The sequence below is a fragment of the Pleurodeles waltl genome, chromosome 8 (assembly GCF_031143425.1).
Source record: "Pleurodeles waltl isolate 20211129_DDA chromosome 8, aPleWal1.hap1.20221129, whole genome shotgun sequence".
Classification (NCBI taxonomy): Eukaryota; Metazoa; Chordata; class Amphibia; order Caudata; family Salamandridae; genus Pleurodeles; species Pleurodeles waltl.
The window spans coordinates 1,525,474,441-1,525,488,851 of record NC_090447.1 but is presented as its reverse complement, the minus strand read 5'-3'; the positions used below and the strand labels follow the sequence as shown (position 1 = coordinate 1,525,488,851).

At 42.8% G+C, this 14,411-nt stretch overlaps 1 pseudogene; it reads left to right on the top strand.

Annotated features, from left to right (window-relative positions):
* Positions 1-13,504, top strand: part of LOC138248907 (oocyte zinc finger protein XlCOF6-like) — a 31,257-nt pseudogene extending 17,753 nt beyond the window's left edge.
* Positions 13,505-14,411: the final 907 nt, after the last annotated feature.

Genomic DNA, 14,411 nt, shown 5'->3' with positions numbered 1-14,411 from the left:
TGTTCCTAACTCTCCTCTCAAGGAGGTTACAAATCCATCTCTTGGTGAATTTTGCCATGTGTTCCTGTGGGTGCCATTCTGCACTCTTTGGGTGCTAGATATTATCGGGGAGAACACTTCTTCACCTAGTGGATCTCTAATTACATCCTTTGAGGAGGATGGGAGGTCTTCCTCCATAAGGAATTTGTCTTGATGGAATTCATCATTGTTCAAATCTAGGATATATTCATCTAAGGGGTTCTCATTAAAAGATTCAACTTCATTTGCATCGTTGGGGACATCAGAGTCCACTGTGCCATGAGGGTCACTATTCAATTTTGCGTTGCATAGTATGCCCAATCTTTGTGAGGTGCTTGGACCTCCAATTCTCCTTGAGGTGCATAAGACCTCCATTCTATGCAAGGTGCTTAGACCTACTTTTTTATTTTTTTATAGGCTTCAATCCCTTTTTCAGTGTTATCGAGATGCGTAGTTTTCCTTTACGCTTACCCGTTTGTACTTTGAGCCGTCCTCTCCAAGGTAATAGGAAGAGAATCCCCTCCATCATCATCTGAGTCACTCAAGCATGAATTGGTCTAGTGTCTCTTGAAACAGGACCGCATTTCATGTTGAATTAGTTTTCATTAATTCTGCCCTGCCAACTTTCAGATGTGTGGCCATCTATGTCTGATGTGTGGCCTCCTATGTCAGACATTTTACAGGCTCAAAACGAGTTTGGCTAGTGAAGCAGATTAGTAACAAAACAGCTTTTAGGTAGATAAATCAGAATTCAGCAAATATAGTAATTAAGGTAAATTGTTAAATGAAGTAGAAACTGCAAAAGGGTGCCCATTCTTCTTGGGAAGTCATTTGGAAGGTGGATACAGTTGCCAAACCAAGTGGAGATTGAAACTGTCAAGTTGATGCATCAAGAGTTCCATACGATCCCATATAAAACAAATGGAAGGACATAGTCCCAAAGAAAAATGGAGGTTAAAATCTCAAGCTGATAGACCGTTCCCCATTCCATTCCTCTAACCTCTAATGGTGTACTCAAGGAAGAAACTCTGGCCGCCTCTGTTAGAATGCAGCCTGTTCGTCGAACTTACTAGGTTACGGCCCAGAAGTGAAACCGCTGCTGGTTATAGGGAGCGGCTTGCTCGCCGAAGAAAAGTACTTCAGAGTAAAGAGCGATTCTGAAAGGCTACAGCTCAGAAGTTAAACCGCTGTTGATGTGGAATAGAGATGTGACCTCGTTGGTCGCCTTCAAGGAAGTGGCCTCGGAGGGTGCACCCGAAGGCCGCCTTCAAGGAAGCTGCCTTGGAGGGTGCACCCGATCTTTTGAAATAGGATTGGTTATACCGCTCTTGTAGCAAAACGGAGACCGAGGCGTCTGAGGAGTCACCTGGGCGGGAACAACAGAAGCGGGATGAATACTCCCAGTTAGGAAAACAAAAGCCCTGCAGAGGAAGGTCAATGTTCATTCATTAACAGTAACCCTAGTAAGGAAAAAGTTCCTTAAATTGGAACCTCACATAATTCACTTAAAGGTTCTAACAAGTAATGAGAAAGAGAAAGATACTTATCTGCAGGGAGCAGCATTTAAAAGAGGCAGAATACTGTTTCCATGGAATTGATATGTATACTGCGGGCCTCATTAAGAGTCTGGTGGGCAGCGGAGGCCGCCTGCCAAACTCTCTAGGACGGAAGACTGCCAGTCCGGTCGTCCGCCCAGTGGCCCTATTAAGAGTTTCCCTCTGGGCCAGCAGGCGACTCACAACAACATTGAGGTCGGCTTGTGATCAAGCTCGCGGCAATGTTGTTGTGCAACAAGAGCACCCGTCGCGCTCTTCAGGCAGTGAAAAGCGCAACGGGGCTGTCCATGGGGGCCTCTGCGCTGCCGATGCCAAGTACATAGGCAGTGCAAGGGCCCTCATGGGGCCCCCGGCACCCTGTTTCCGCCAGCCTTTGTTGAAACCGCCATGCAAAGGCTGGTTTACACGGGCGTCATAATCCCCAGGGCAGCACTGCCCTGTCGGATTAAGGCCGCCGGCACCTCCATGCTGTCAACCTGCTGCAACCTGGCGGTGCCGGCGGTCGGACCGTGGAGCTTTCGCCACGGTCAAAATGTGGAGGCCGGACCGCCACATTGGCAGTGATAGGATCTCCACGCAGCCCTGGCGGTCTCATGACCACCAGGATCGTAATAACTGCCTGAGTGTTCTGTTCTGGAATATTTTATTTATGATGTTATCTTCTTTGCATTGAGTGGCATTGAAGGAATATATGTATAATATTAGCTTCTGGTCTTGTAATTAAATTAATCAGTTGACAGCTAGATGATGAACATTTTGTCATTGTCCATCTATGGTATAACTGGATATGTTTTGGCATATGTGGTATTAACCCCTTGGGTGCCCAGGACGAGCTGGTCTCCTCCTCTGCACCGGGAGGACGAAACTAGTTGGCCGAGCACCACCCTCCCCTGGGCAGAGATGAAAGGGGAATCGCTTCCCCTTCAAACCGTGACCCCCATGTGGCATCTGATGACGTCAGCGCTTTTTCGTGCGCTGTCCTCATAGGCCTTTCCTCCGGCGCTGGAAGCTCAGCTTCCAGCGCCTGATCGAAGGAGAAATGCAAAAGCATTTCTCCTCCGATCACGTGGAGGGGGAGGAGAGGCATGAAAGGAGAGGAAAGGCATTTCCTCTCCTTTCATGTCTCTCTGAGCATTTCTGCTGCCCGACACCAGGGCAAATTTTATTTATTTTTTTATGTTTGGAGAGCGACCCCCTTGGGCAAGGGTCGCTCCGGGGGTGGGAGAGGGGGGAGGCATTATAATTAGGCCATTTTGGCTCCCCCTAGGGGCAGATCAGCCTTACGATCTTCCCCCGTGGGGGCAGAAACTATTAGACACCAGGGAATATTTTTTTTGTGAGCTATTTCAAGTAAGGGCAGCGGCCCCTTGGGCAAGGGCCACTTCTCCGGGGGGGGGGATTATTTCTAGGCCATTGGACTACACACCAGGGATAATTTATTTTGGTTTACTTTTATTTTTTTATGTTTGGGGAGCAACCCCTTAGGCAGGGGGGGGAATTATTATTAGGCCCCATTTCTGTCCCCCCTGGGGCCAGAAACCACAAGGCACCAGGGATTTTTTTTTTTAATACTAATGCATAAGGGGAGCGGCCCCTTTGGCAAGGGCCACTCCCCGGGGGGGAGGGGGCAGAATATTTTTAGGCCTTTTCTGCCACCCCCCTTTCCCCCTCTCCCCCCCCCCCCCCGGAGTCAGATCGGCGTAATATAATTAGGCCCCAGGAGATATATATATATTTTTTATTTACTTTATGTTTTTATGTAAGGGGGGCGACCCCTTAGACAAGGGTCGCTCCCCTGGGGGGGCAAATTGTATTTAGGTCATTTCTGCCACCCTTGGGGGCAGATCAGCCTATTTGTGTTAGGCCAATCTGCCCCCAAAGGGGACAGAAACCTCTAGACACCATGGATTGGTGTGTGTGAATGTGTGTGTTTTGTTTGGAGGGGGCAGCCCCTTGGGCAAGGGTCTCTCCCCATGGGGGCACATTACTGTTGGCCATAACTGCCCCCCTTGGGGGCAGATGGGCCTATTTTGGAAGGCCCTTCTGCCCCCAAATGGGGCAGAAAGCCCACCAGAGACCAGGGAAGATTTTTTTTCTTCAAAATAAGAGGTTGGGGGTATGTCCATACCCCCACCCCAAATAAATGGGGCCAAAGTTGTTCTGTCCACCAGTGGGCAGATTGGGCAGTTACCCCCGATCCACACCCCAGGGGGACAGAAAGTCTACTAGATGCCAGGGAATAAAAAAAAAAAAAGAAAATAGTGGGGTGGTGGCTACCAACCAGTATGGGCCTGGTTATGCCCCCACCCAAACTGAAGGAGCTAACAGTCTTTCAGCTCTCTCCCGCACACTAAAACATGTTATCCCATGGCAAGCAAGAGGACATTTGATTATTTTTGGTTTTTGATTCACATTTGGGCCATGAGAGCTTGGTAACTCTCAAAAACGTCCCACTTGGAATGGTGAGGGCTGCACTTTTTTTTTTTTACTTTGGGACGCTGCCATGTAGAAAAATCCACAAGACCTAGACACATCTGAAAACTAAACATCTAGTTGATTCCAGGGTGGTGTGCTTCACATGCACCCCATACCATTTCCTTACCCACAATGCCCTGCAAACCTGCAACTTTGCTGGAAAGCACAAATGTTTCCCACATTTTTGTGATGGAACCTTCCGTAATCTGCAATAATCCACAAAATTCCTACCACCCAGCATTGTCTCATCTATACCAATGAAATTTCTGCTGCACTTGCCAGCCTAAAAATGTTTTTTTTCAAACTGCCCTTTTGGACCCAATTGGTTCCCCCTCATTTTCGATGTGTTTTTGGCTCTTCCCTGTCACAAACACCTGGCCCACCTACACAAGTGAGGGATCATTTTTACTGGGAGACTGAAGGGAACATTGGGTGGTAGGAAATTTGTCCCGATGCAGTGATCCCACACAGATATGTGGGAAAAATTAGATTTTATTTTTTTAAGCTAAATTTGAGGTTTGCTGAGGATTCTGGGTAAGAAAATATTGGGGGATCCACGCAAGTCACACCTCACTTGACTCCCTCGGGTGTCTAGTTTTCAGAAATGTCTGGGTTTGGTAGGTTCCCCTTGATGGCTGCTGAGCCCAGGACCAAAAACGCCGGTGCCCCCGCAAAAACAGGTAGTTTTCTATTTGATAAATTTGATGTGTCCAGATAGTGTTTTGGGGCATTTCCTGTTGCGTGCACAAGGCCTACCCACACAAGTGAGGTACCATTTTTATCGGGAGACTTGGAGGAACGGTGGATGGAAGGAATTTTGTGGCTCCTCTCAGATTCCAGAACTTTCTGTCACCGAAATGTGAGGAAAGAGTATTTTGTTAGCCACATTTTGAGGTTTGCAAAGGATTTTGGGTAACAGAACCTGGTGAGAGCCCCACAATTCACCCCCATCTTGGATTCCCCTAGGTCTCTAGTTTTAAAAAATGCACAGGTTTGGTAGGTTTCCCTAGGTGGCGGCTGAGCTAGAGGCCATAATCCACAGGTAGGCACTTTGCAAAAAACAGCTCTGTTTTCTTTGAGAAAATGTGATGTGTCCACTTTGTGTTTTGGGGCATTTCCTGTCGTGGGCACCAGGCCTTCCCACACAAGTGAGGTACCATTTTTATCGGGAGACTTGGGGGAATGCTGGGTGGAAGGAAATTTGTGGTTCCTCTCAGATTCCAGAACTTTCTGTCACCGAAATGTGAGGACAAGTGTTTTTTTAACCACATTTTGAGGTTTGCAAAGGATTCTGGGTAAGAGAACCTGGTGAGAGCCTGACAAGTCACCCCGTCTTGGATTCCCCTAGGTCTCTAGTTTTCAAAAATGCACAGGTTTGGTAGGTTTCCCTAGGTGGCGGCTGAGCTAGAGGCCAAAATCCACAGGTAGGCACTTTGCAAAAAACAGCTCTGTTTTCTTTGAGAAAATGTGATGTGTCCACTTTGTGTTTTGGGGCATTTCCTGTCACGGGCACTAGGCCACCCACACAAGTGAGGTACCATTTTTATCGGGAGACTTGGGGGAACATAGAATAGCAAAACATGTGCTATTGCCCCTTGTCTTTCTCTACATTTTTTCCTTCCAAATATAAGACCGTGTGTAAAAAAGAGTAACCTGACCCATTTCTAGAAGTTTGGGCCAAATTCCATCTTCCTCATAATGCCGAATAAGATGGGCCATTCCACTGAATCGTACACCTTATTGGTGTTCAGTGAGGCTACCACCAATGGAGCCCCAGATCTTTTGCTGCAGCAATGTTGTTATAAATACGTCAAAGGTTAAGTTTGGTCGATCAGTGTGGCATAATCTCATTCTGGTCAGGGTGTATCAAATCCGAGATTACCCCTCTCATTCAATTTGCCAGTACTATAGCCAGTATTTTGGTATCCATATTAAGAAGAGATATCAGCCTATAGGAGTCCCACGTCTCTGCAGGTTTCCCAGCCTTGGGTATAAGGACAGTGGTTGCTGTGCACATATCGTCAGGGAGCATAATTGCCGTGGCAACATAAAAGGATGATGGACGGAGTACTGAAACTTTGCAAACACTCACTCCCAGTCACAGATCCGGGTTTAATCCATCATTATTTTGCTCACCATGCCACCCAAGTTTGGACTCAGCTATATACAAATCAGTCTTGACCCTGTTCCTCGTGGGAGCAGTCCAGCCCGAACAGCCAACCCTGGTCCTCCCTGAAGTGGAAACAAGCACCCTGGGATCGGTTTCAGGTATCACCCCTCATCAGCCTGGCTAGCTTGAATCCAGTGGCACAGTGAGCAAGGGACCCACGTCTGGGCATCCTGTGGCCTCTTAGGACAACTTTAGCAACACAAAAGGATGATGGATGGAGTGCTGAAACCTTTTAAACATTCACCCCCCAGTCACAGATCTGGGTTCAACCCATTGTTCATTTGCTCGCCGTGCCACCCCTGTTTGGACCCAGATATATGCAAATCAGCCTTGACCCTGTTCCTCATGGAAACAGTCCTGCCGGAACTACCAGACCAGGTCCTCCCTGGACTGGAAACAAGCATCCTGGGACCGGTTTCGGGGGTATCACCCCTCACCAGGCAGGCTAGCTTGAATCCAGTGGCACAGTGTTGTGTTGCTAAAGCGTGATTGCTGTGCACATATCATCATGGAGCACCCCTCTCTGCCGATAAAGCTATTGTTAATGTACTGATTTTCAGAGCAGAATGTACAGTTAAATGGGCTGCAGTTTACTTCATTACAAAGCTACCTGAAATTACCTAATACAGAGCATTTATGTGTTAGTATGGTTTGTACAGACAAGAATAATACCACTTTCTTTTACAAAATGTTTTATTTTAGCATTATTGCAAAACATTTAATTTATGCTAGTTCTATTGAAACAGAAATCTATTAATGCGTTTTTTGCTCAAACGAAAAATTTGTTTGGGGAGTATTTTTGAGAAGTGAATTTCTTTATAGGCTTATGGATTTCACTAGCATTTCGCCCCTTGTTTACGTTTATTGTGTAAATAACCACACCCCAACAATACGATGCAGTGTATGGACACATCTTATTAATGACTGCCATATGACTAGGAGCAGGGAATACTGGGCATAACATAGCAAAGACTAGCACATGATGGATATGATAAGTTTTGAAGGTTTTGTACAGTGTGGCATAAAGCAATTAAACTGCCTTTTAATGCAGAGTATAATGAATGTGATATTGCATTGTTTCCCAGTTCTTATATCCTAACCTTAAAACAGCGTCTTCCACTTGATGCTCATCGCAGTACTGCTATTTTTACTTCAGCTTTTTATCTTTTTTGGCCCAAAGTTATTTTGTCCTTTAACCAGTGCCTGTTGCCGTCTGCCCTGTTGTGATCTGTCTCAGAGCATGTCTTGGAGGGTTGCATCTTGAACCTCACATCACCCCATGCATTTTAGGTTATGTTTGGTTTGTGGTTTGAGCTGGTTGTGTTGGTGCTGCTGGGTCTGCAGGTTACTATTCAAATGTAGTATGCTGCCCTTTGGTTTGTATGGTGATCAGTGTCTGTGGTGTCATTGTGGTAAGTTGTTATACCTCTTCTCGCTCGCTGCTGCAGATTTTGTGAGTAACAATAGAGTTGGAGGTTGAGTTAGGAGAAGTCCGTAGTTAGCAATACATTTTCTAGGTTATAGTTTTAGTTGCACTGAATGCACCTGTTAGAAGGTGCTTGGTTCCCTTAAAGTACTATAAGTTTCTTTAAGTATTCTGAGTTTTGTTTGACGATCTCTAAACTCCCAGTTTCTGGTGCATTGACACATTTTTGTATTATGTTTGTTTTAATGATCTTTAAATACAAGCAGCAAACAGTATGAGGTGGATGATCTACCAAACTAATAAGTCATCAATTATAACCTAATACATACTTACAATGTGTAATAGTTCCAAATCAGTAACCCTAATTGTCTACAAGGGTACTCTATAGAAAGACACACAAGGATATATCCAAGCTCTATTGTGTTTCATGAAGGCAACTTTTCTTAGGCATACATCACATTACACAGCATTTTATATCATCTTCCCAGGTGCTCTTTATCTTTAGGGTAATTCCCTATGTGCTGCAGGTGAATTGTTTTCAGCAACACCCCAGTGAGTGTCAGCTTTCAGCCACTTGCTGAACCTTATCATCTAATCAGTGCATGGCTATTCTTATCTTACTGATATCAAGGTAAATACAGAAATTGTTGTTGTCTCTTTAAACGCCATTCAATAGATGTACTGTTTTCTCACATAGAGTACTAGTAATCAGCACAACCACAATATGGGGATAAAAAGCTGCTCTACGATTTTCCATACCTGGTACAGAATATCTCATGTAGCTACCTGGGAGCCAAGTAGACTGTGTGTCATTTTAAATCTGGCACTTCCAGAACTTGTTTTAACTTGTGCATGAGCCCTGTTCCAGTCAGCTTCCGTTTGTCCTACACATCTTACTTGCATCTGATTAGCAGATCAGGTTGCTGCCTGTCTGATCTCCGAGTCGCATGTATAATGCCAAAATCTAATGCCCCCTCCCCCATATGGGTAACAGAAGTTTGTTCAAGACTGTTGACTGTTTTGACAGAAATTTGCACATGTCAACTTAGTTGCCTAGGATAAGGCTGCAAACACCAAGAACTGCCCTCACTCTAAACTATTCATATTGAAGCAAATAAACACACTATTATAAAACACATGGCCAATCTTTGTGCATTCAACAGGAAACATTAACACACTGAAATGTGGCCGCCCCTCTAATAGCACTCTGGGATGATATATGACATTGCCTGACCACTGTCTTTGGCAGTGAACGTATTGACATCATACACTGTGACATGACACCCAATTCTCATTTCCCCTCTAGGATTTGATTTTTGTCCTAAAATGATTCCATTTTTCAGTGGATTTGTTGTGTTTTATTTTCATGGTGACGTTATTCTTTCCTAAACTATGAACACAGTGAAGTGGAATGCATTATTTAATTGTCTTGCTGTGCCATAGGACTGAAGCCACTCATTGCCACAGGCCAATAAGGTCACTACCACTATGTGTGGTTGCTTATGTTCAAATGAACGTGGACTCTGGCACACACTGGGCTGTTTCTTTTTGAAGCAGGATCAGTGCCGATTTCCATGAGAATGATTATTGTCTATAGTGGCACAGTGAGATAAAAATATGGACTCCATTGCTCATTGCTACCTATAGTAATTACCAGTGGCTGGGTTTTATTCAAGGGTTTTAGTTTTTTTACATTTCTTCTGAGGCATATTCTACACATTGCTGCCTGTAGATTTCGACATTACACGTATTTTTTTTATCCACAGTGTGGAGATTCTGGAACACATAATAAGATGAAGAGTAATGAAGAAAATATGACAATACTGGAAAGCTATCTGATACTCGAGAAGAACCATGAATAATGCTTAACAATAATTCAAAATAGAACAACTCAGGAGGAAGCAGAGAATCTTGTACATTAACAGACGAATCCTGCAAGAACATAAAGTGCAATCCGGCGGCTTCAAGAGGCTGAGGACGTCCATGGTGCCAGACTTAAAACATCTAAATAAATTAAAATCAGAAACATTAGCTGGCACTTCACATCCAGTGTTAAAACATGCCAGATACCACCCTTTATCCTAGATAATTATCAGGCAGTTACAACAATGCTTCCCTCTCTGATACGATAATATAATTGCTGTGGTGTTAGTCCATCATAAACACTGTTTTGGCTGGACCTTACAATCAGTGGAAAGAGACCATAGATATACAAAACATGAATCGTGAAGCAGACAGCTTTAGTTTCAAAGAAAGAAGTGTTCGGCTACTTGCATGCATAACGTTATTCTAGAACAGAAAGACCTGGTAATGAGTTTGATTCTTTGTGTACATATTTCATAAATTATTAGCCAAGAAAACCAGTTTAGATAAGTTGTGAGTTTTATTCTTTGCACTTATACGTGAAAGTTATTAACGCAGGTTGCAGACAGCCTGATAGAAAGACCTTACATATGTTATCAGTCTTGCAAGAATTCCAGTAACTCTTCCATATTATTATTATGAACTGATACACTGCAAATACTACACATATGTACAAATATTAAAATGTAGTTAGTGGTTCAGGAACCACAGTTGTCAGTCAGCAAACATATTAACAGAATTTATGGCAAAATCCAACCAATGTTTAGACTCTAAACTCCAAAGAAAAAACAATACAGATAGCGTAAGACAAGCTTTGGCTTCTCTTCAGTACTAAAGTAGTATCAACAAACATGCAAGGGGAAAACACATGAGTACAGAGTGACAGTGATGAGAGTGTTCATTAGCCATCACAACTAAGATTTCATTAGCAAACAAAAAACAGAAGATATAAAATAAAGTTTCTGTGTATGTGAGAACAGTTTGAATCCATCCTCATCCCTACACTGCCACCAGTAGCAACTCAACACAAAACTTATTTAGGTGTAATGAATTTAGGATGACTTTTAATGAGTCATCGGCTCTGTGGGGCAAATATCAAACACATACAGCAGAAAGCACAGATGTATGTAGTGAAAATGGAAAGAGCTTTACTTTCTCAGGAAAACTGAAGATCCATCAGCGAACACACACCAGCGAAAAAATATATCCTTGCAGTGAATGTAGCAAGTACTTTACTGATTTATCAAAACTAAAGGTTCATCAGCGAACACACACACAGGGAAATCCATACACATGCAGTGAATGTGGTAAGGGCTTTACTTATGCATCAGAGCTAACCAGCCATCTGCGACGGCATACAGGAGAAAAGCCATACACTTGCCAAGAATGTGGAAAGAGCTTTACTTGTTCATCAACTGTAAAGATCCACCAGCGAAAGCATACAGGAGAAAAACCTTACGCTTGCAGTGAATGTGGAAAGAGCTTTAGTACAGCTGCGCATTTAAAGGGGCACCAGCTAACACACACAGGGGAAAAACCATACACATGCAGTGAATGTGGAAAGAGCTTTAGAACAGCTACGCATTTAAAGGGTCACCAGCTAACACACACAGGGGAAAAACCATACACATGCAGTGAATGTGGAAAGAGCTTTACTAATGGATCACACCTATCCAGGCATCGACAAAGGCATACAGGTGAAAAAACATACACATGCAGTGAATGTGAAAAGAGCTTTAGTCAGTTATCATCTTTAAAGAACCACCAGCGTATGCACACAGGAGAAAACCTATACACTTGCAGTGAATGTGGAAAGAGCTTTAATAGATATGCAAAACTAAAACGCCACCATCTGACACACACGGGGGAAAAACCACACACATGCAGTGAATGTGAAAAGAGCTTTAGACGTTTATCAACTTTAAAGGTCCACCAGCGTATGCACACAGGGGAAAAACCATACACTTGCACTGAATGTGGAAAAAGCTTTAGTAAATCCACATCTCTAAAGAGCCACTGGTTCACACACACAGGAGAAAAACCATACACATGCAGTGAATGTGGAAAGGGCTTTACTCATGCATCACGCCTAACCATCCATCTGCGATGGCATACAGGAGAAAAACCATACACTTGCAGTGAATGTGAAAAGTCCTTTAGACTGTTACCAACTTTAAAGAACCACCAGCGTATGCACACAGGGGAAAAACCATACACATGCAGTGAATGTGAAAAGAGCTTTACTGAAGCATCAGCCCTAACTGTCCATCTGCGATGGCATACAGGAGAAAAGCCATACAATTGCAGTGAATGTGGAAAGGGCTTTACTCATGCATCACACTTAACTGTCCATCTGCGAAGGCATACTGGAGAAAAACCATACAGGTGCAGTGAATGTGGAAAGAGCTTTACTGACGCATCAGCTGTAAAGAGCCACCAGCGAATGCACAGGGGAAAAACCTTACATATGCAATGAATGTAGAAAGGGCTTTAGTTGATCTACATATGTGAAGTGCTACCACCTAACACATAAAGGAAAATCTATACAAATGCAGTGACTGTGTAAGGAGCTTTACTTGTTTATCATCTATAAAGATCCACCAGCGTATACTCACAGGAAAAACATACACATGTAGTGAACGTGGAAATGTCTTCACTGGAGCAACATTCCTAACCATCCATCTGCAAAGACATGTAGGAGAAAAACGATACTCTAGCAGCGAATGTGGAAAGAGCTTTAGTAAATCCAGAAATCCAGACATCCAAAGAGTCACCATTTAACACACACAGGAAAAACCATGCAGTGAATGTTGAAAGAGCTTCACTCAAGTATCCGACCTAACCATCTGTCTGCAATAGCATACAGAAGAATAAACATACAAATGCAGTGAGTGTTGAAAACGTTTTCGTAAATCCAAACAAATGGAAAACACACACATGCAGTGGATGTGGAAAGAGCTTTACTCAAGCATCAGTCTTAACCATCCATCTGTTAAGGCATCCAGAAAAAAACATACAAATACAACAAAGGTGGGATGGGCTTTGGTAGCTAAACAAACCTAACATCCCAGCAGCAATCACACACAGAAAAAACAACATAAAATATGTAGGATGTTTCAGTCCCACAGATGTAGTAAATGAGGGAAGAGCTTTAATGATTTATTATGCCTAGTGGTCAATCAGTGGACACACACAAGTGGAAAAAACATTCTGTTGTAATGGACGTGGTAAGATCTTCCATGCTTTTTTGCAACTACATTTGCATCTGCAAATATACACACAGGAAAACTCATGCATAATTATTGAATAGGGTGTGTTTCAATCTGTCATGAAATCACAAGTCGCTGTCAGCAACATATCCAAGAAAATAATTTTGGCTACAGTAATTGGGGGACGGTTTCATTCACTTTTGAGCATGCAGAGTTGTAAGATTTATGATAAAACAGAGACTGGACCGTGCCAATGTCAGGTAAGATTCAGTTACTGCACTTTCTAGCTTTGGAAAAACACAATATGTTGAAACTACCCTCCCACTGTGGAAGCTGCCTTGTTCATGCTATAAGAAGAGATAGCTCTTTGATCCTGTTACTCAATATTTTGGTAACCTTTGACATTGTTGACCATGGGGCACATTTTTCTATTTCTTTCATGCACATGGGGATGGTGGATGCCTTTATGAATTATGTAAAGATTAAGGTCCAGGTATATTTCGATTTATAACCTTTGTTATTTTTGTAGGATAATAATAGGTAACCATGTATTATGGTCCTACATTTCCATGGCAGAAGGCCATGTGGTTTGTAAATATCACCAGATCCCTTAGATAGGAATGTAGGGTCATGTTATAAATGTTAGCCAGTTTGTATTTTTTATATTACATGATTATTTTGTGTCAGTTGGCTTGAAAAATGTATTAATTTTCAAAAGGGAATGTTTACTAAAAGCTGTAAGTGGAGTCTGCATAATGCTGAGTTTGTTAATGCCATTCTCCACATTCATTTGTTAAAATCAGAATGGTCAGGTATTCATTTTCATGATTAGAATATTGAATCCACAAAACGCAGTAGTCAAACTTGGTTTGAGGCTACTTACTTGCTAATAAAACTTGTAATTCATAGGGACCCATGAAATGTGTCCAGAACCCCACAAGGTCATTATAGGAATATATGACAGGATGACATGCTATGTTTTTTTTCTTCTTTTAAATTATGATGTTATTTCATTGCTCTGATCTAGAAATTATGTATGCTTGTACATAGAGGAGTGCCATGTGTTAAGGACAGGATACAGCAATCTTTTTATGTATATATATTTTTATTTTATTTTTTAGTAATTATGATGTGTAGGGTGACCAGCTGACACCATCTTGCGGGAACTTTTCAAGTCTTGGACTTCTTTTATCAATCATTTTTATGAGATCTGTTAGTTTCTATTGAAAACCAACCATGATTACAATACCTGCAATGTACTAATACAGTGTTTCCTAGCCTGTGGTCCGGGGGCCCCTGGGAGTCTGCGAAGCCTCCTCAGGGTGTCCGCGACTGCTCAGAAAATTAAATAATAGTACCAGATTAGGTCCCCAACTTTCAGTAATGACTCACTGGTGGTCCCTGGATTCCAGTAATGATTCAGTGGGGGTCCCCGGGTCCCCATAATGATAAAGTGGGGGTCCACAGAAGTCAAAAGGTTGGGAACCACTGCACTAATATATTAAATAAATGAAATCCAGACCTGTCAAGCAGCATCTATGTGACATTGAATCATCTGGCCATCCTCATGGTGTCCCACTATTTATAGTTAATAGACAAAATAATTAAGAATGCATTTTTTTTTACTTTTTAAAAATGTTTGATTTCACTAACTGTTGGTCAGCTTGTCAATCTGTAAACAACAATCCAGTTTA